At 44.1% G+C, this 22,578-nt stretch overlaps 1 protein-coding gene across 2 annotated transcripts in view; it reads right to left on the bottom strand.

Annotated features, from left to right (window-relative positions):
• PRKCA (protein kinase C alpha) overlaps positions 1 to 22,578 on the bottom strand; it is a 515,514-nt gene that overhangs the window by 36,945 nt on the left and 455,991 nt on the right. The gene's annotated exons all lie outside the window — the stretch shown is intronic.

Here is a 22,578-nt window from a genome sequence, read left to right on the forward strand (position 1 = left end):
TATTAAAAAAATTTTTTTTAATTAAAAAAAAAAAAAGGAAAAGCCAGAGCTCATTCAGAGTTTGAGTCTGACATATAAGATGATCAAACTATGTAACAGGGCTTTACTAAGAGTATAATAGTAAGGATGATGATAAGGAAACATTGTAGTTTTCTTGTGTGGCACAGAGAAGTGCAATGATGATATACATTCAGTCTGCTGAAAAACAAGTTTTAAAATATTTTTAAAAAGACAAAATGTAGTAAGCAAATATAATATCTAGAGCCAACTGCAACAAAGAAAATTTGAAACAACTGGGAAAATTAAGATACAATCTGGATGTCAGATGATACTGAGGACTTACCATTCATTTTGTTAGGTGGCATAATGGTATGTTGACTAGTTAGAAAACATGTTTTTTAGCTGGGTGTGGTGGTGTGAGTCTGGAGTCCCAGCTACCTGAGAGGCTGAGGCAGGAGGATCACTTGAGCCCAAGAGTTTGAGGCTAGCCTGGGCAACGTAGCAAGACTGTGTCTCTTAAAAAGTAATAATAATATTACAACATTTTTAAAGTGTGCTTATCAGTTAGAAATGAGTATATTTATGGGTGAAATAGATAAGAGATAAAGTATTTATGGGTGAACTGACATGATATCTTAAAAAAACACTTCAATAAATGAGGTGGGAGAAAAATAGATGAAATGAGTTGGCAAATGCTGGCAGCTGTTGAAATTGGGTGATGGGTCCACAGGGAGCTCATTCTACACTTCCTGCTACCTTTGTGGCTATCAGAAGTACTAGAATAATTCTATAACCTCCCTTCGTGGAAGGGAGTAACATGGATTCGAATTTCTAAGTATGGCAGGGCTTATTAAAACACTGGCTTCATTACCTCTCAGGTAGGCTGTGTACCTGCTGCACACAATTCCCAGACCCATGGATCACACGCCAGGATTCAAGGTCAAGACACACTAACAGGTACTCAGCATAACCATTCTGCCATTTTGCTTACAATTTTTACTTAGAAATGTTCTGGGATTTTTTTTTTTTAATGGCCCAGAATGTCTAATTAAATGTCCTTGGACATAAAACTTTCTGCATGTCTGCCCACTTTCATTTCTTTAATGTATTGCTAACATTTCTGCAAGTAGAATGAGAAACACAAGCACCAACAGTTTGTCTAAGTGTGGGCAGCAACAAGGGTAAACAAAATTAGATCTGGCACCTGTGTAGCTCATTTCCTTGACAAGAAAATGATATAAACATAGGAACCTACAAGGGGTCTCTAATTTCTTTTACAACCTTTGTTCTGCACATTCTTTTCTGAAAACTTGGAAAATACACACATAAAAAACCCCAAGAAATGAGTCTCCAGTCTATTACCCGGAGATGATACATCTCATTCCAGTTCCCAGACAAAATTTTGCATCAAAGGAGTTGCATATTTTTATAACCTTTGATACAATGGTAAATTGCTCTCCCAAAAGGACTGGACTGAATTTATCTCCCTGATACCAATGTCATTATATTTTCCATTATCAGGTAAAACCATTCTGTTAAAAATAATCTTTTTGTGCTTTTTAAAAAAATTCCAGAAGCCATGCATGCTCATTAAAGAACAATTAGAAAGAAAATGAAAAGCTAAAGAAATAAGGAAGCGGCGGGCGTGGTGGCTCATGCCTGTAATCCCAGCACCTTGGGAGGCCAAGGCGGGCGGATCATGAGGTCAAGAGATGGAGGCCATCCTGGCCAACATGGTAAAACCCCGTCTCTACTAAAAATACAAAAATTAGCTGGGCATGGTGATGCCTGCCTGTAGTCCCAGCTACTTGGGAGGCTGAGGTAGGAGAATCGCTTGAACCCGGGAGGCAGAGGTTGCAATGAGCCAAGATTGTGCACCACTGCACTCCAGTCTGGGCAAGAGAGCGAGACTCCGTCTCCAAAAAAAAAAAAAAGAAATAAGGAAGTAAAATTGTTTATGATCACTATCCAGAAATATTAATGTTATTTTCATATAAAACCTTTCCATATTTTTTCTAGGTGTGATATATGTGTGCATAGGAATTAAAAACTGAATTATGTGAACCTGCCATTCTGTGGTCAGTTTGTTTATTTAATAATATATCATGAGTATCTTGACAAGACCTTTGACTATTTCTGCAAAATAAATTCCTGTCAATAGAATTGGTGGGTCAAAATAAATGCTTCTAACTCGAAAGTAAAACTTTTTAAGACACATTGCTGGCCAGGGGCAGTGGCTCATGCCTGTAATTCCAGCACTTTGGGAAGCCGAGGTGGGTGGATTACTTGAGGTCAGGAGTTTGAGGCCAGCCTGGCCAACATGGTGAAACCCTGTTTCTACTAAAAATACAAAAAAGTTAGCCGGGTGTGGTGGTGCATGCCTGTAATCCCAGCTACTCGGGAGGCTGAGGCAGGAGAGTTGCTTGAACCCATGAGGCAGAGGTTGTAGTGAGCCAAGATCGCCCCTACTGTACTCCAGCCTGGGTGACAGAGTAAGACGCTGTCTCAAAAAAAAAAAAAAAAAAAAAAAAGACACATTGCCAGGTTACTCAAAACAGTAGCACGTTCACTCCCACCAGTAAACAAGTGCCCACTTTCCAAATTCTCAAACTTCTGGCCTTAAGATTATCCCAATTATCTTCCCAGACACGTGCATCTTCATCTAAGCCAGCCCAGTCTTTGGCAAGGAACTCCTCAAACTCATCGTCTTCACCAAGAGACCTAGGTCTATCGGCTGCTTTTTCTCTGACACTGCAACCCTCCACATCCAATACTTCCCAGATCAGCAGGAAAGTTGGAACCCTCACTCTTCCTCAACACAGCTGCCCCCATTGCTACTGCTGCCGTGGCAGACACTACCATAGCGCTAGAAACATTTAGACACTTACTTCTACCTGGATCAGAAAGAAGGTGCTATATTAATTTTAGGACTACCTTTAAGTCTTTAAAGGGGGCCAGTCAGGGGGCGTTGCTGATCTTGGCTGGGTGCTTACACATCTGGGAGTCAGCTAAATGCTGGCTGATCTAGGCTGGTGCCATTGTAATCACTGGGCAATTCTGTTTCCATTTGTTTTTTTGAAGTTAGAACAGAAAACACAGCACTGCTATACCATACAAACACAGATTGACTATATAATTTCCCAATTGCCTAGATTAAAAAATTGTGAAAAACTTAAAATTAGCAAGTGTCTGAACAAATGTTTACATGGAAGCTTTCCTACTCCAGCATTCTACTTTTAAATATCCTATCATATTACCTCCTATGGGAGATACTGCCATGGTATATTTAATAACTTTGTTTAATGAATAATGAATAAATAGATTAGTGAATGGATGCATGAATGAACAAATGAACTTACACATACTTGGATCTGTTTCTTGTCTTTCCATCTGTTTCTCTAGTGCCATTCTCTATTTCCTGCAACTAAATAGCAGAAGCTGTGCCAACTAGATATGTACAAATCTGAGAGGAAATATAAAGTATTCCCAAGAATGGAAGCATTCCACCCATGGGAAACTCTGCTTATCCAGAAAAACCAGGGGGATAATTAAATGAGTGAATGTAAATGGATTTTGTTTGAAAACTGTAGGGTGGTAGGTAAACATCAAGCACTGCTATAATTTTGATCAAATGATAAGTCTCTTCCATTTATCTTAGTGGGAAATCTTCAATTGGTCAAACTGGAAAATATCATTTTAAAAAAGACTTGAATCAAAGGATTAACGAGCCCAACGATTTTCTCTGAAAAGGATCACAAGACCCAATGTCTCGGCTTAGGGCTGTTCTCTAAAATAATAGTCTAAGAAAATGTGACAAGGTTCCACAAATATAATTATTGTCGCACATACCTTGCCCCTATCAACAGAGTCTTTGTAGAGCTGCAAATTATAAAATTAAAGAAAAACACACTCTGTGATGCTAGGTGGGAAATGTGGCTTTCCCCAAACAAAATTTGCAAGGGAGAAAAGCTTGTGCAGCAGGCCACACCGTTCTCAAGATGGTCCTGGGGGACTAGAATGCTAAAGGATAAATGCATAGGAAAAAAATTAACATATTTGTAACTCAGCAGCTAGCTACTGACGTACTTCTCTAACAGTTCAAGCCAAAGCAAAGTATTAAACACATGAAAATTAAGATCTGATTCATACTGGCTATTTGGAAATGCTATTTTTTTTTTTTTTTTTTTTTGAGAGAGTGTCTTGCTCTGCTGCCCAGGCTGGAAGGCAGTGGCATAATCATAGCTCAATGCAGCCTCAACTCCTGGGCTCAAGCAATCCTCCCACCCAGCCTCCTAAGTAGCTGGGACCACAGGCATGCGCCATCAAACCCAGATAATTTTTTAACAATTTTTTTTTAGAGAGACAGGATTTTGCTTTGTTGCATAGGCGTGTTGGGATTACAGGTATAAGCCACCATGCCCAGCCTGGAAATGCCTATTTTAACTGAAATGAGTCGTCCCTTCCACAGCCCCTCAATCTAAAAGATCAAGAGCTGATTTATACACTGGATTCTCATTTCAAACTAACAAAAACAAAGCCATTTCCTTGAGAATAGTGGCAGTATCAAGTCTGCTTATCCATTCTCCACTTAGTACATGCTTAGTACACTTAACCTACACCCTTAAGCAAAGGAAAAAAATCCATTAAAACTGCTCGGCTAACTCCTGAAAGCCACTGCTTACCTCTCGATATGGTTTGTGTCCATAAACCATATCGTGTCCCCACCCAAATCTCATCTCAAATTGCAATCCCCACCTGTCGGGCGGAAGGGCCTGGAGGGAGGTGATTGGCTCATGGGGGTGGATTTCCCCTTGCTGTTCTCCATGATAGTGAGTGTGTTCTCACAAGATCTGATGGTTTAAAAGTGTTTGGCACTTCCCACCTTGTTCTCTCTCCCTCCCCTGCTCCGCCATGGTAAGACATGCTTACTTCCCCTCTGCCTTCTGCCATGATTGTTAAGTTTCCTGAGACCTCCTAGTCATGCTTCTTGTTAAGCCTCTTTACTTCAGAAATTACCCAGTCTCAGGTAGTTCTTTATAGCAGTGTGAAAATGGACTAATTGCAGTGGGGGGATCATTTCACTTCAATTCCAGTGGTGTAAAACCTAGGTTAATGGCAAAGATAAACCTACCCCAGAAAGCAAACTTAAAAATGAATAGGGGACAGGTGCAGTGGCTCATGCCTGTAATCCCAGCACCTCAGGAGGCCGAGGCAAGAGGATCACTTGAGTCCAGGAATTGCAGACCAGCTTGGGCAACATAGCAAGACCCTAATCTCTCCCCCCTCCAAAAAAAAAAAAAAAAAAAGAAAAAAATGGCTGGGCATGGTGGCTCATGCTTGTAATCCCAGCACTTTGGGAGGCCGAGGTGGGCGGATCACTTGAGGTCAGGAGTTTGGGACCAGCGTGGCTAACATGGTGAAACTCTGTCTCTACTAAAAATACAAAAATTACCTGGGTCCGGTGGCACACACCTGTAATCCCAGCTACTCAGGAGGCTGAGGCAGGAAAATGGGAGGCAGAGTTTACAGTGAGCTGAGATCATGCCACTGTACTCTAGACTGGGCAACAGAGAGAGACTCCATCTCAAAAACAAAACAAAACAAGTCAGTGGGAAGATGATTAATAGGATATCATATTGCCATATCAGAGAATAAATTAGAATGAAAGGAGCAAACCCTCAGCATCAGATAGTATTTCCCAAACAGCCCACGTGCTCCCCTACATTTCATAATCTCCTCTGCTTTGGAGCCACGTGACTAGTTCTGGCCAATGGACAGGGAGAGGAAGTGATGTTGCCCTTTTGGGTTGAGGCAATTAAAAGCCCATTTGCCTCCTGTCACTGTGATTCTAGGGGCCACCTGTTCCAGATGGCTCAGCCACAAGATGGAGGAGGGTTGCCTGATTTGCATCAGACTGTGTGTGAGCAGTAAGGAAATATTGGTTGTGTTAAGCCACTGAGATTTCAGGGATTGCTGTGGCAGCAAGAGTTGTCCATTCTAAAAACTTCTTCCTTCATGTAAGCGAATGACACAATCTCAGCTTTTCTACAAATCCTGTCCTGACCAAAGTAGAAGGGCAATAGAAATTCTCTTTGGGTGAGTGAAAGTCCACTTTCTGGGCACCTACTGCAGGTTGTACCCACTACACACATCTTGTGTAATCTGATGATGCAGAGTTGTTATCACAGTCCGTCTTCACTCCGTACCAGCAGTAAGTTCTTGGAAATTGTGATTTTAAGCAAAACAACATACGGCAGGTCCTCAAATAACATCATTTCCTTATAATGCTGATGAGGGAGAAAAACCTAGTTTTGTTATACATCATTTCACTTGAAGTCACAGTTTCCAGGAACCTATTGATAATGTTAAATGAGGTCTTACTGTATTCTCATTTTATAGGGAGAAAATAGGTTCTGGAAGTTTAGAGACTTGCTCAAAGCCAATCAATTAATATGTGGAACTGAATATTGACAAATTTATTTTAAAGATACAATTTTATCTTTTCAATGTGTTTTCAAATACATCGATACTGGGATTAATGAAATATTAATCAAAGGGCCCTGAGGATTAAAGAGATTTATTGGAAAGCATCATTTCAATTGTTTTAAGTAACTATATTTCAAAAGCACTTGAATAAAATTTGCTCTTGTAACTATGTTAAACTATGTTTAACTTTGTAAAAGCCAGTCCCCACCATCTGTGTATGTTATATTACTTGGTGTTTCATTAAGTTTTTTTTTTTTTTTTTTTTGAGATGGAGTTTCGCTCTTGTTGTCCAGGCTGGAATGCAATGGTGCAATCTCAGCTCACTGCAACCTCTGCCTCCCAGATTCAAGCAATTCTCCTGCCCCAGCCTCCCGAGTAGCTGGAATTATAGGCGTCCGCCACCATGCCCAGCTAATTTTTGTATTTTTAGTAGAGACAGGGTTTTGCCATGTTGCCCAGGCTGCTCTCGAACTCCTGACCTCAGGTAATCCACCCGCCTTGGCCTCCCCAAGTAAGTTTGTTTTTAACAGAAGCAGGGCTGAAGCACCAGTGCTGTTGCGTGTTCAGGTAAAGGATCAGTGAAGGCTGAACCAAGGAGGTTATCCCTTTGTTTCCTATCCTATATTCTACAGTGTCTGAGCAGTCTTGCCAACCACATCTCTCTGCTTGGGTGATGGAAACTGATGTCCGAATCTGGAAAGCCATCAATAGGCCAGGGTGTGGGAGCCCTGTTTCTGGTCAGAAGGATTCATGAATCCTAAAGGCCACGGACACCTGATAGGTTTTCCTTTAAGTTCTACAACAAGTTGGCTCCCAGCTGGCTCTTCATTTTCTATTTCCAAGGCATTAAATTCCCATGACTCCTTCTGATAACACGCTCTCCTTCCTCCAAGGCTTACCAAAAGCACGATGCCAAGCGCTTTTTCTTGCGACAGCACTTATCCTCATCAGCCGCATAGAGTCCGCCTGCTCAGCCACTGGGCCAAGATTACAAAGTCACTCTGAACACTGCAGTGCCTTCAATTGTAACAACAGGATGGGGTTTAGAATCTAGCCAGAGCATTTCTTCCCAGAGAAACGTGTCACCTTTGGCTTGTGTACCAGATAACACAGGAGGTCCTGAAGATCTAAGATACAGGTATAGGGCACAACCTCACCACTGCAAATTCATTTTTGGAATAAAGCATATCTTTCCCTCAATGAGCAGCTGTGGTTAATAAATACCTCCGGTTAACCAAAGCCTCACTGTAAAAGGGAAAATAGTGTTAGAGAGCCCCACTGGAAGATAAACATTCAGATACACTGACTTAGGATGTTGGCTATACTGTCCCTATTCAGCTGTCTAGAGCCACTATCCAATACAGTGGCCACTGGCCACTTGTGGTTTCTGAGCAGATGAAACGTGGCTAGTCCAAACTGAGATGTGCTGTAGGTGTGAAATCCACATCATATTTTGAAGACTTAGTATAAAAAATGCAAAATAGCTCATTATATAAATATAAATATATATTTACACTTATATATATATATATTTTAAGACAAAGTCTTGCTCTGTCACCCAGGCTGGAGTGCAGTGACATGATCTCAGCTAACTGCAACCTCTGCCTCCCAGGTTCAAGCGATTCTCCCGCCTCAGTCTCCCGCGTAGCTGGGATTACAGGCACCCATCATTATGCCTGGCTAATTTTTATATTTTTTGTAGAGATGGGGTTTCACCATGTTGGCCAGGATGGTCTTGAACTCCTGATCTCAGGTGATCTGCCTGCCTCAGCCTCCTAGAGTGTTGGGATTGAAGGCGTGAGCCACCATGACTGGCCTTCATTAAATGTTTTTATTAATAAATTAACTTCATCTGTTTCCTTTCCAACTTGTTAAAAACTTGTCTGCTAAATGCAGTTTTGGCTTGTATTTTACTTTTGTTGGACAGTGCTGGCTGAGACCATCTGATTTCCACCAGCTCCTATGGCCCATTCTGGTTCTCTGGCTCTCACTGGTCTAGGGATCCAGCTTTGGGCTGAGGACCAGGTTCAGAGACCATGGAATGGATGAGGAGACTCTCTTGTCTGTCACCTGTGGGGATAAGAGCAGGTGTCTCTGGCACTTGTGGGCCAATGCGGGCTTGCAGCCAAGCCTGGGGCTGCCTGATATCCTGAAGCCCCAGGCAAGGGGCTGCAACGGCAATCTGGTTTCCCATAATGGAGAAACTCACAAAAGGAGAGGCAGAGTTGGCAAGAAGGGCTAGAGCTGGCAGATTTCCCCGCTGCACATGGGAGGTTGAGCTGTGGCTTCAAAGACAGACCCCCAACAGGGCCACTGTCATTCAATTTTACTGCTATTTGTCCTTTAGATCATTATTATTATACTTACAAGAGCCAACTGCTTGGGGGAATGTCAGCATGTTACAAATGGCTGCCTGTCTTGTAAAAGTGAGATACGAATGAGCTTTCTTCCAGCTCGGGAACAGGACCAGGGCATGAAAGGGACCAGGGGGTAGCTTCTTGTCTTGTACAAGGTCAACGGCCTGCAGCAGCTGGAAGGGTGTCGCTCCAAGGCCACCCAGCCTTCCACTCTCTACCAGGGCTTCACACTCACATGCCTCCCAGAGAGGGTGGGACTCCAGGAGCTTTCTAACTTCTGAAAGCTCCAGCCTGGGAGAGCTTGAGGACGGCACAGGAAGGTTTTAGATGCCACTGGCAATATTAACAGTAGCTGTAACCAACATCACCACCGTAGGCATGTGCTGAGAGCCGGGCTCTTTAGCTCTGAAGCTCACCTAATCCTCATAAGGCCCATTGCAAAGATGAGGAAATAAGGTACAGAGAGGCAGCGTAGCTTGCCCAGCATTACACAACTCACAAGCAGCAACGCTTGGATTAGAATCCTGGTCATCGGCTTTGGCATCCATACTTCTGACTCTTTTTCTATACTGAAGGCCTTGATCCAGTGTGGTTCCCTATACAGCTATGGTGGGTACTCGCCCAGTTTACATGACTCCTGCTGAAAAGGGGCCCAAATGCTTAACAGGATCAAAACAGCCAAGATGCCTCCAATCAGGAGCTCTTGGCTCTAAAGGATTTTTCTTGAAGGAACCCATGGACCTATAAAGTATGTGTGTGGAGATTCACTCTCCCGTTCTTGGCTGCACTTGAACTGGGATTTTACTCTTCATTTTTGTGCTGTACGTACACACCAAACCCGTAGAGCCCAATCTTCAATAAAAGGCCTGGCCACAAAAGCCTCTTCCCAAGCTGTCATTACAAAATAACGGTGGCCTTTATGCATAAAACACGCTCAAGTCCTTTTACTGTTTCAGGGAAACAAAGAATACCCTTTCCTTTTTTTTCAAAAAACAAAAACATTTTGATGGAAAAATTACATTTGTTTTGAAAAACATCATCCATTCCCAAAGATAGAACACAGGACCCCAGAGGCATTCTTTACATGTAACATGGTCGAAGCACTGTCTGACGTGTCCAAACAGCACCATTTGGAAAGAAAGAAGACAGGCCTGAAGGTTTTCTGGGTGTTCTGATCTGACAGCTGGGATCTTGAGTTGGGTAACTATGTCCTCTACTTGCTCCTGTGGGGCCCACAACTCCTGGAGCCTTTGTCATGTCTACTGAGACTGTCTGCCCCTACTCAACCCAGACCTCTCCCTGGTTGGGGCTGGGCCATCCACATCTGTACCCAGCACCAGAACCTCAGGCACAGGGCAGACACAAGGTTGTGTTGGAGAACTAGTGGATCTGATCCAAGACCACTCCATAGACACTGCCCACCCCTCAAGTGCAAAATCAAAAGGGCTGTTAGAATTGCTGGATTGCTAAGTCTGAAGGGATGATTTGGAAAAATGTTTTCAAGCTGGGCGCAGTGGCTCATGCCTGTAATCCCAGTACTTTGGGAGGCCAAGGCGATAGGATCACTTGAGGTCAGGAGTTCGAGACCAGCCTGGCCAACATGGTGAAACTCTTGTCTCTACTAAAAATACAAAAATCAGCTGGACGTGGTGGCACATGCCTGTGATCCCAGCTACTTGGGAGGCTGAGGCAGGAGAATCGCTTGAACCCAAGAGGTGGAGGTTGAGGGAGCCATGATGCACTGCACTCCGGCCTGGGTAACAGAGTGAGACTCCGTCTAAAAAAAAAGATAAAGTAAAAAAGGTGTTTTCAGGGTTCTGAAGAGGATCCTGAGGCTCAAAGTGGCACAGTGGCTTGCTGAGGTCATTGGGCTGGTTAGCAGCAAGGTCAGGAAGAGAAAGGCCTCAGGTCTCCTGACCGTGTCCTCTTTTTAAAGCATCAGAACAGAGACCAGAGTGTCATAAACAGAAAGCCCTGCAGCAGGGGAGAAGTGAAACACCCCCAACTCTCAATTGAGATACTTCCTAATCAAACTCCTTTCCAATGGCATAGCCAAGCTCAGGATACAAGCGGGAAGCAGAATGGGGTGAGAGAGCTCTGAACCCAACTGCTGGAGGCCAGGAGCTGTGTGACTTTGGGCAAGTTGGTTAGCCTCTCTGAGCTTCCATTTCCTCAGCTGTGATCTTGGGATTTCAGCATCCACCTGACAAGTAGGTGGTGGGGATTAAATGGCATTATGTGCATTAAAATGTGCTTACTGCAGCTGAGTATACATAACTCCATACTGCCTAACATTAGAAATAAGAACTGGCCTACCAGAAATAAGCAGGTGGGTGAAAGTTATTCAAGGAAATAAACTAAACTTGGCTCAGAGGGGGACAGCGGAAACATTCTCGTATATGTTAAACACTCAAATGATTGCTGACACCTGGAAATTCTTAAGCAACAATAAACCTTCCATTCATTCTTTCAGCAAATATTAATTTACTGTGTACCAGACATAGCAAATCAGAAGTGAATCAGGTAATCAGGTACAGAAGTGAATCAAACAGATTTTTAAAAAATCTCCCCTCAGGCAATTAAATTGATTTTTACTAGAGCAGCAAAATTCAGGCTTCTCTGTTTTCTCATGGTATTAGAACACCCTCCTTAGCCCTCTCCTTTGCTCACTCCCACTGAGTATGGCTGACTGTACATTTCTATGGGTTGGGCACTCTGCTAGGTATCACAGATTACCAAACTAACCGGGAAAACAGACAAATACGCTAAGATATGATATCCAAGATCAAGGATCTTACTATATCACATGGGAAATGACTGCAATATTTGAAATCCTTGGACAAAGTGCATTATATAAAAATAAAGAAAACTGGCCAGGCACAGTGGCTCACGTTTGTAATCCCAGCACTTTGGGAGGCCAGGGTGGGCAGATTACTTGAGGTCAGGAGTTCAAGACCAGCCTGTCCAACATGGTGAAACCCCATCTCTACAAAAATACAAAAATTAGCCAGGTGTGGTGGCAAGTGCCTGTAATCCCAGCTGTTCGGGAGGCTGAGGCAGGAGAATTGCTTGAACCCGGGAGGTGGAGGTTGCAGTGAGCCAAGATCGTGCCACTGCACTTTAGCCTGGGCAACAGAGCGAGACTCCATCTCAACAACCACCACCACCAAATAAATAAGAAAAATAAAGAAAATTACAAAATTAAAAACAAAGTCTAGAGTTCAAACTATGTATCTTTTTTTTTTTTTTTTTTTTTTTTGAGACACAGTCTTGCTCTGTCACCAGGCTGGAGTGCAGTGGTGTGATCTTGGCTCACTGCAACCTCTGCCTCCCAAGTTCAAGTGATTCTCCTGCCTCAGGCTCCTGAGTAGCTAGGACCACAGGCACACACCACCACACCCGGCTAATTTTTGTATTTTTAGTAGAGACTGAGTTTCACCATGTTGGCCAGGATGGTCTCAATCTCCTGACCTTGTGATCCGCCCACCTCAGCCTCCCAAAGTGCTGGGATTACAGGCCTGAGCCAATGTGCCCAGCCTATGTATTTTCTATTTAGACAAAAATTGTGGCTCTATGTAGAATTGGTGAAAACAGAAAATGATCTAATAGTAATTACACCAATGAAAGTGCTTTAAAATCTATTTAGAGTAACCACCTTTTTTTTTTTTTTAACCTCCCTATAAGAATGGGAAGCAAACAGCAGAACAGCCTAAGTACCCCTCCCACAAAAGGTCAGAAGAGGATCAAATGAAGGCAGTGTTTGCAATTGTTTATACTGGCTTCAAACAGCAGTTAATTCCTACTTTGCATGTTGGATTCAACTTGCTAATATTTTGTTGAGGATTTTTGCATCTATGTTCATGAGAGGTATTAGTCTGTAGTTTTCTATGCTGGTGTTTATCATCCTTTAACATCCATGGGATCTGTAATGATATCCTCTCTTTCATTTATTAGTAACTTGTGCTCTCTCTTTTTCTTAATTTGACTAGAGGCTTATCAATGTTATTGATGTTTTCAAAGAACTCCCTTTTGGGTTTGTTGATTTTCCCTGTGTTTTATTTTCTATTTCATTGGTTTCTGCTCTAGTTTTTCTTTTCTTTTGCTGACTGTGGATTTAATTTGCTCTTCTTTCTCTAGTTTCCTAAGATGGAAGCTTAGGTGATTGATTTTAGACCTTTCTTCTTTTCTAATATATGCATTCAATACTATAATTTCCTAAGCCCTGCTTTAATTGCACTGTACAACATTTGATAAGTCGTATCTACGTTTTCATTTCTTTAACAATATTTTAAACTTCTTCTTTGACCCACGTTATTTAGAAGGGTTCTTTAATCTTCAAGTATTTTGGAATTTTCTAGCTATCTTTCTGTTATTGATTTTTAGTTTAGGTCTATTGTGTTGTGAGAGAAGACACTGCATGGTTTCTATTATTTTCAGTTTGTTAAGGTGTGTTTTATGGCACACAATATGGTCTATATTGGTGAATGTTCTATGTGAGCTTATGAAGAATGTATGTTATTCTGCTGTTGTTGGATGAAGTAGAGTCTACAGGACAGTATTGCTGAGTTCAACTCTGCCCCTACTGATTCTCTCCTTGCGGGATATGTCTATTTCTGACAGAGGGGCACTGAAGCCTTCAAATAAAATAGTGGATTCATCTATTTCTACCTGCAGTTCTATCATGTTTGGCCACATGTATTTCAATGCTCTGCTGTTAGGTGCACACATTAACAACTGCTATGTTTTCTTGGAGACTTGACCCCTTTATCATTATGTAATGCCCTTCCATGATAACTTTCCTTGCTCTGAGGTCTGCTCTATATGCGATTAATATAGTGATTTCCTAATTTCTTTGATTAGTATTAGCATGATATATCTTTTATACCCACTTACTTTTAATCTATATGTGTCTCTATACTTAAAGTGGATTGCTTGTATAAAGTCTTGTTTTTTGATCTAGTCTGGCAATCTTTTAATTGCTGCATTTAGACCGACGACTTTGAAAGTGATTTGTGATATAACTGGATTAATCGATGCCGTATTTGTTACTGTCTTCTATTTGTGGCCCTTGTCCATTTTTTTTTTGTCTCCCACTACTTTTCTGCCTCTTGTGGGTTTAGCTGAGCATTTTATACGATTCCATTGTTTCTTTTCTTAGCATATCACTGACTTCCTTTTTTTCCTTTTCTTAGTGGTTGCCTTAGAATATGCAATATATATTTACAACTAAACCAAGTCTACTTTCAAATAACACTGTAACACTTCACGCATAGTGAAAGTAGCTTATAATAACAAAATAACCCTAATTCTTCCCTCTTGTCCCTTCTATCACTGCTCTCGTTCATTTCACTTATACATAGAATACGCACACACTAGACTATGTTGATATTATTTTGAAACAATTCATGTTAGATCAAGAATACTAAAAAGTATTTTACTTTCACCTATGCCTTCTCTGATGCTCTTGTTAGTTTTAATTTCATAATCATAAACTGAACTCTGCAATTCAACCAGGCATGGAAGGGAATAAGGAAAATATGGAACCCAAGGAACGGCAGCAAGAGCACAAAGATGAGAGGCTACCGCGAGCGCATGGGGTGGAGGGGTGCTCCCCTGAGCTACGGAAGGAATGTCTGGTGGTTAAGATAGAACATGAGTCAAATTTATTAGAGTTGTCCACAGTCAGCAATGATGAGCTTCTTGCTGGTCTTGGCATTCCTGGACCCAAAGTGCTCCATGGTTTCCACGATATTCTCTTCACCTTGCCAAAAACCACATGCATGCCAGTCTGCCATTCAACCATTCAGCCTTGGCAGTGCAGATGAGAAACCGGGAACCATTTGTATTGGGTCTAACATTTGCCATGGACGAGATGCCAGGACCTGTATGCTTCAGGATGAAGCGCTCGCCATCAAATTTCTTCCCGTACATCAAATTTCTTTCTTGATACCAGCAAATTTTCTTGGAAATTTGATGGTGTGTGAAGTAACTACTCTGACACACAAACCCTGGCATGATTCTGTGAAAGCAAAGAGCCCTTATAACCAAATCATTTCTCTCCAGTGCTCAGAGCACAAAAGTTTTCTGCTGTTTTTGGAATGTAGCCTGCAAACAGCTTCAAAGAGATGTGGCTTCATGTTGAAGAACACAGTGGGGCTGACCACGGCTGTTGCAGGGGGCTATGGGTGGCGGCAGCATCTGCAAAGCCTGCCCTTCCTTTCTCCATGGAGATCCAAGTTTCTGACCTATGTTATTTTCCTTCTCTCTAAAGAACTTCTTTTGGCCGGGCGCAGTGGCTCACACCTGTAATCCCAGCACTTTGGGAGGCTGAGGCGGGTGGATCACGAGGTCAGGAGATCGAGACCATCCAGGATAACACAGTGAAACCCTGTCTGTACTAAAAATACAAAAACATTAGCCGGGCGTGGTGGCGGGCACCTGTAGTCCCAGCTACTCGGGAGGTTGAGGCAGGAGAATGGTGTGAATCCAGGAGGCGTAGCTTGCAGTGAGCTGAGATGGCGCCACTGCACTCCAGCCTGGGCGACAGAGTGAGACTCCGTCTCAAAAAAAAAAAAAAAAAAACTTCTTTTAACATTTCTTGCCAGGCTGGTCTACTGGCAACACATTTCCTTTGTTTTTGTCTGAGAAAGTCTTTATTTCTCTTTCCGTTTTGAAGGACAATTTTGCAGGGTACACAATTCTAGGTTCGTTTTTTTTTTCCCCTCCCAAAACTTTACGTATTTCACTCTACTGTCTTTGCCCTTCTTTAGGTAATGTGTTATTTTTCCCGCTCTGGGCTTCCCTCAAAATTCTTTGATTTTCTGCAGTTTGAAAATGATACGCCTAGTTTTTTGTTTTGTTTGAGCATTTGTCCTACTTTGTGTCATTTGAGCTTCCTGGATCTGTGATTTGGTGTCTGACATTAACTCAGGGGACATTCTCCGTCCCAGTTGCTTCAAACGTTCCTTGTTTCTTTCTCTCTTACGTCTCCTTCCGGTGTTTCCAGGGCATATATCTTTTGTAGTTGTCCCACAGTTCTTGGATAGTCTGTTCCATTTTTTTTTTTTCAGTCTTTGCTTTTCCGTTTTGGAAGTTTTTATTGCCATATCCTCAGGCTCAGTCACCCCAGACTCAGCTGTGTCCAGTCTACAGATGAGCCCATCAAAGGCATTCTTCATTTCTGCTCCAGTATTTCTGATCTCGAGCATCTTTTCTTTCTTGGAATTTCTCTTTGCTTACACTGCCCATCTGTTCTTGCATGCTGTCTACTTTTTTCCACTAAAGCCCCTAGCAAATTAATCATAGTTTAAAAAAATTCCTGGTTATGGCCAGGCACAGTGGCTCATGCCTGTAATCCCAGCACTTTGGGAGACTGAGGCAGGCGGAACACTTGAGGTCAGGAGTTCAAGACCAGCCTGGGCAACATGGTGAAACGCTGTCTCTACTAAAAATACAAAAAATTAGCTGGACGTGGTGGCTCATGCCTGTAATCATCCCAGCTACTTGGGGATGAGACTACTGAGGCAGGAGACTCACTTGAACCCAGGAGGCGGAGGTTGCAGTGAGCCAAGATCATGCTACTGGACTCCAGCCTGGGTGACAGAGCAAGACTCCATCTCCCAAAAAAAACAAACAAACAAACAAAAAACAAAACTCCTGGTTATCATTCCAACATCCTTGCCACATTTGAGTCTGCATCTGATGCTTGCTTCATCTCTTCAAATTGCTTTTTTTTGCCATTTAGTGTGCTGTAATTGTTTTCTTGAGGGCTGGACATGGCACACTGGGTGAAAGGAACTGTGGTACATGAGCCTTTAGTAATGTGGTGGTGAGGTGTGCAGAGGGGAAGTGTGCTACAGTCCGAAGATGAGGTCTCTGTCTTGTGGGGAGCCTGTGCCTGTGGATTGTGACCTTCACAAGTGCTTCTTGGTCTCCCCCCTCCTCCTCTGAGGTGGGAGAGAATGGGTGGAGGGGATTGGAATCGGGTATGTCCCTTCTTCTAGGTAGGTTAGGTTCTGATAAAACTCCAGGAGATTAAGCTCACATTAGCATCTCCTGAGGCAAGCCCTTGTTAAGAAGAACAGGATGCTCTGGCATATTCCACAATGGTTATTACTTTTCTCCTCTTCCTGCCAGAAGCATGAGGCAATTTTTCTCCAGCATTCACTGTGAGGACCTGGCAAAGCTTCCTGAGGGAAAACTCAAAAAAGCGTGGAGCCCCTGTGACTGTTTCTCAGACTTGTCCACACTTAGCCTCCAGCAATTTGCCAATTACAGATCAGGTTTTTGCACCCCAGCACTGGTACCCAGGGAGGTTTCTGTTCTGGTAAGTTGTAATTATCTGTATCTGTCTGTCTAATTTTGGGGACAGTGGTTTGCCCTGTTACCTCATTTTTCCAATGGCTCTAGGGAGGCGAGAATTCTACCACTGAACCACCAATGCTGGTGCACTGGTCGGGAAATGAACCCAGGTCTCCCGCGTGGGAGGCGCCAATGGCTCTAGGAAGAATTGTTGATTTTCCAGTCCAGCTTTTCACTTGTTAGGATGCAATGATGACGTCTAAGCGCCTAACATGCTGGACTGGAAACCAGAAGTCTGTACTTTTTCTGTGCAGAAAAGAACTGTATGATACTGGCTTGCAAGGTACCTGGAAACAATTCAAGGCTGGGCGAGACAGCCCTGGGTGCTCAGCAAACACAAAGAACTGAAAAGGTGTTTGACTGGTGTTTGACTAAAAGAACAACCTTCAATAAAATAAGCTATAAGAAAAGACAAACACTTCACCAGTGGTGTCTCGCCGGCAAATAATATCAGGCAGTGGGGTTCAGCGGTCTCCTGGGCTTTGGGCCAGGAAGCCAGGAGCGTGAAGTGGCCCCAGGACACCTGAATCATGTGTGATGAGGCGGTTATTAAGGAGGCGTGACTGGACTCACCTTCTGAAGGAGCCATAAATAAAACTCTGAATAAAGTGCTGGGCTTTTGATCTGGCAGAAAGGCGTTCTCCCCACCGCCACCCCATGTGGTGCTTCTCCAAGTCTGGAATATGCACTGAGGGGGCGTGGGGTGTGATTTTCTGTGATCCTCAGAGGAGGCACTGACAATATTGGGTCAGGTGGCGGGAGGCAGCACCATTTCAAGTCTTCATGGAATGCTTCCAAGGAAGCTCTCGTTTGGGATAAATCTCTTTTTAGCTCTTCAGTAAGGCTAGCTGATCCTGGCAGAAATCGCGAAGGTGACTGTGGAGTGACTCGGTCTGGAAAAACGTCATCTAATTGAGTTGGGTCACCCGACCTTGGAATTGCATGCCCCGCCACCAAATCCATGTGCTGAAGTGCTAACCCCCAGTGTGACTGTTCTGTAGAGGTAAGGCCTTGAAGGAGGTAATTAGGGGAGAATGAACTCATCAAGGTGGGGCCCTGATCTGACAGGTGCAATTCCGTCCTTAACATTTCCCAACGACCTGGAAGGCCAAGTTTGACTTAAGAATTCATGGAACCCTGAGATTCCACTCCAGTATGTGGAGGCCTAAGAATGTAATATTGACATGGCCCACCCCACACCGTCTAATCGACTTGGCCCACGGGACCTCTCCAGCGCCATGCCCAGCTAACTTCTTTAATTTCTCGTTATGTCAAAGAAATCAAACACCTCTTTAGATCCTCTCTTTTCCCCCACCAAGGTTTTCAGGAACCTCCTTAATGGTGAGATGCACTAAGAATGTAATATTGACTATTAATCAAATGTGAATCAGAGCCACCCCTGAGCAGTCTTTAAGCCAGTACCGTGCTAGGTCATACCCTCGTTTACCACTGGAGAAGTCGAGGCACAGCAAGCTCAAATGAGGTGACCAGAGTCACACGCACAGTGGGGAGGTGGCAGATGGGGCCAGGATTCATCCTGGCTTTTGCTTTCCTGTCACGCATGGTGCCCGCTCTGTGTAAGAAGGAGCTGTGAATGGGACAAAGACATCTGAGATCCTGCCCCTGCCCTCTGGGGCCTTTATTTATTCCTCCTTCCTGTTCTGCTTGATAAGAGTGACAATGATGTTGATTGTACGAATACATACACATACATATATATATGAATATATATATGGAAAAAGATATGAATATATAAAATACATCTCGCTTTATAACAATCTACTTGGCCCTAACCCACAACTCCCTATTGACCTAGGATGAGGCCATCTCTAACAGGTGGGGTGAGGGAGCTGGGACAAGAATAACTCAGACTCACATAGCCTTTATCTAAGTATGAGTATTACAAATCAAGCTAACAGACTGTTAAATACAGTATGCTCTTTCCCACCCCTTGACACAAGTACCTTCCTGTATTGGTTGGCTTGAGCTACCCTTATAAAACACCACAGACTGGGTGGCTTAAACAACAGAAATTTCTCTTGGGTCTGGAGGCTGGAAGTCCAGGATGAAGGTGCCGGCAGGTGGGCTTCTGGTGAGGCCTCTCTTGGTGCCGTGCTGGCTGCCTCCTTCTCGCTGTGTCCTGATGTGGCTTTTATTCCATATGCACACTCCTGTGGCCTCTTCCCTTCCCCATAAGAACACTACTCCTATCAGATCAGAGCGCCACCTTGATGAGTTCATTACCCCCTAATTACCTTCTTCAAGGCCTTATCTCTACAGAATAGTCACACTGGAGGTTAGGGCTTCAGCACATGGATTTGTGGGGCGGGGGCGTGGGGATGCAATTCAGTCCTTTACATTTCCCAAGAACCTGGAAGGCCAAGTTTGACTTAAGAATTCATGGACCCCTGAGATTCCATTCCAGTATGTGGAGGCCTAAGAATGTACTATTGACATGACCCACCCCACTTCTCTTCCCAGGCCCTCTCCATCATAGCACCCCAATCTGTATGTCTAACTGCGTCCCACAGGCCCCTGCAAACAGCCGCCCACTGACTCCTCCACTGGCCACAGGAGTGCATACGCCAGCAGGGTGGTGTTCACATGGATCTTGGCAAGAGGCCCTGGAAGGGAATTCCAGGCTCTGAGTACCCAGGTTGTTGTCTAAAAGGGGTCGGAGAGCAGGCTCTGAGTGGGCACTGGCCCTGTAGACTCTAACCCTATAAGGAGAGCCCAGCCTGGAGACCGTGGGGGAGAGGAGAACCCACCAAGGCAGGGCTTAACAAACCGCAGCCTGTAGGCCAAATCCAGTCTTTGTACAGCCTGTGAGCTAAGCATGCTTTTTACATTTTTAAATGTAAAATGATTTTGGCAAGAACAGTTGCTCAATTTTGCCTCTTGGCAAAAATCTAAAATTTAGATTTAGGAAAAGCCTATTTTTTATTTAGTCCCTGGCAGAGAAAGTTTGCTCAGCTCTGCTCTAAAACACAGGGCAGGGGCCCTCTTGCCTAGTCCTCACTGTCTTTGACCTGCAGAATGTGTTGGAAGTAACACAGTTCAGTTCCAGGTGTAGACTTCAGCAGCCTGTGGCTTCTGTTTTTGCCCTTTTAGTAGCCAGCACCATGTCAAGAAGCTCAGTGACAAGTGGCTGTATGGAAAGAAGGACCAGGTAGAGGAGAACCCATGTGGCCTTGGCCAATAGCTGGAAGGTAACTTGGGCCCTCCAGCCCCAGAAGAGCCATGGTACAGATGTCCCTGCAGCAGCAAGGAGTCCACCTGCCGGGTCCTGATGGAGGCCCTGGCTCCAAGAATCACAGCATTAACTTTATTTGGTGACAGAGTCTTGCTGTTACCCAGGCTGGAGAACACCGGCATGATCTCAGCTCACCACAGCCCCTACCTCCCAGGTTCAAGTGACCCTCCTGCCTCAACCTCCTGAGTAGCTGGGACTACAGGTGTCTGCCACCACACCCAGCTAATTTTTGTATTTTTAGTAGAGATGGGGTTTCACCAGGTTGGCCAGGCTGGTCTCGAACTCCTGGCCTCAGGTGATCCTCCCGCTCCAGCCTCCCAAAATGCTGGGATTACGGGTGTGAGCCACCACACCCAGCCCAGCGTGATTATTGTTTTAAGCCATTATGTTCTGGGGCGATTACACATCAATAGATAATTGAAACAACTGCCAAATAATGGACAAGGCTTTCCGGAGTGCTCCCTCTGAGGCAGGCTAAGTCATTATGGCCAGACTCACTGAGCCCTCAAAGTTGGGCTTTGAGGAAGATGCTGTGATTATACCCTATTATACAGATGTCACCCCAAGTTCTTAAAATAGCAGTACTGTAGCCAGAGTTTATAATACAGTTTGGATCTGTGTCCCTACCCACATTTCATATTGAAATGTAATCCCCAGTGCCGGAGGTGGGGCCTGGTGGGAGGTGACTGGCTCATGGGAGCAGTTTCTCATGAATGGTTTAGCATCATCCGCCTAGTGCTATTCTCGTTGCAGAGTTCTCATGAGATCTGGTTGTTTGAAAGTGGGTAGCACCTCCCTGCTCTCTCTTGCTCTTGCTCTGGCTATGGAAGATGTGCCTACTTCCCCTTCCCTTTCCCCTTCCGCCATGATTGTAAGTTTCCTGAGGCCCCCCTAGCCATGCTTCCTGGGAGGAAGGAAGCAGCAGCCCTTTTCCCTGGTCTCTCCCTCTGAGGGTGGCAGGGGCGTAGCAGGTGTTAGGGAAAAGCTGGGCAGGAGTCCCAGCTCAGCACCCACCTATAGGACCCTGCTCATCTCAGGCCTCCTCTGGGGTCAGCAGAGAAGCTGTGCAAAATGTTAATTATGCATCAGAACAAAATAACTGCTTGTACAGTAAAGGAATAAAGTGTGAGTTAGGAATAACTTGTGTCTGTAAGAGCTTTATTAGCTGGATTAAAGGGTTTTCCAGAACCAGGAAGTCTCAAAGTCTAGTGGGTCTCTACAGATATGATTTGGAGACAGGGCAATAAGTGATACACTGAGGCAGCAACTGGCCATGGATGGCATCAGGGCGCCAGCCTGTGCTCTGAGGCTGGCGGGCCAGCATTCTGCCCCTGCCATGTGCCACCTGTGAGCCCTGGGCAGGTCCCTTCTCCTCTCCAGTCTCCTTTACAGTGTTTGTAAAGCATGAATAATACCATTTACCTTAGAGGGCTATTGTAAGAATTAAATGTGATAACAGGCGTAAGTGCATGGTGCATAGCAAGAAATGAACAAATGTTAGTAATCTCTCATGATACCCACCTCCATCCTGCCATCGCCTGGGCAATGTTACAAAGAAAGAGGCGAAATAAAGCTCGGGAATTTCTGACCCACTTTTACAGGATTTAAGCAAATCCCTAAATAAAGGGCTAATTAATGCATGCCGCCAAATACCAGGAGTAAAAATCTAACAGAGCATTGTCTGAGCTCTGAAAGCCAGTAACGGGCCTGTGAGAGCAGCTCACTGGCACATGTGGAGTGACATGTTATCTGGGTAGCATTGGAGCTGATGTCTGCAGGCCCTTCCTCCCAGGGTAACAGTCACCGCAGGGAAAAGTTGCTCGGTCCTGTGTTCAAAAACAAGTCTGCATTGAACTGGGGAGGTGGGGAAAATTAACAAATCTCTGTGCTTCAGTTTCACATCTAGGAATTAGAATTGACTTAGGATTAAACAAAATAAACAAGGTGCTCAGCCCTGGTCTGGGATGTAGCAGGCATTTGCGAAGGGGCAGCGAATCCACCAGGAGCTGGTTACTTCTGGAGGAAGGATTGGAAGTTGGGGGGCTCAGCAAAAAGGAGAAGGCCACATTTGTTTCATAGACCACAATATCACAGAAGGTGCCCAGTGCTCCAGAGAAGAGG

Source organism: Nomascus leucogenys, chromosome 14 (assembly GCF_006542625.1).
Source record: "Nomascus leucogenys isolate Asia chromosome 14, Asia_NLE_v1, whole genome shotgun sequence".
NCBI lineage: Eukaryota > Metazoa > Chordata > Mammalia > Primates > Hylobatidae > Nomascus > Nomascus leucogenys.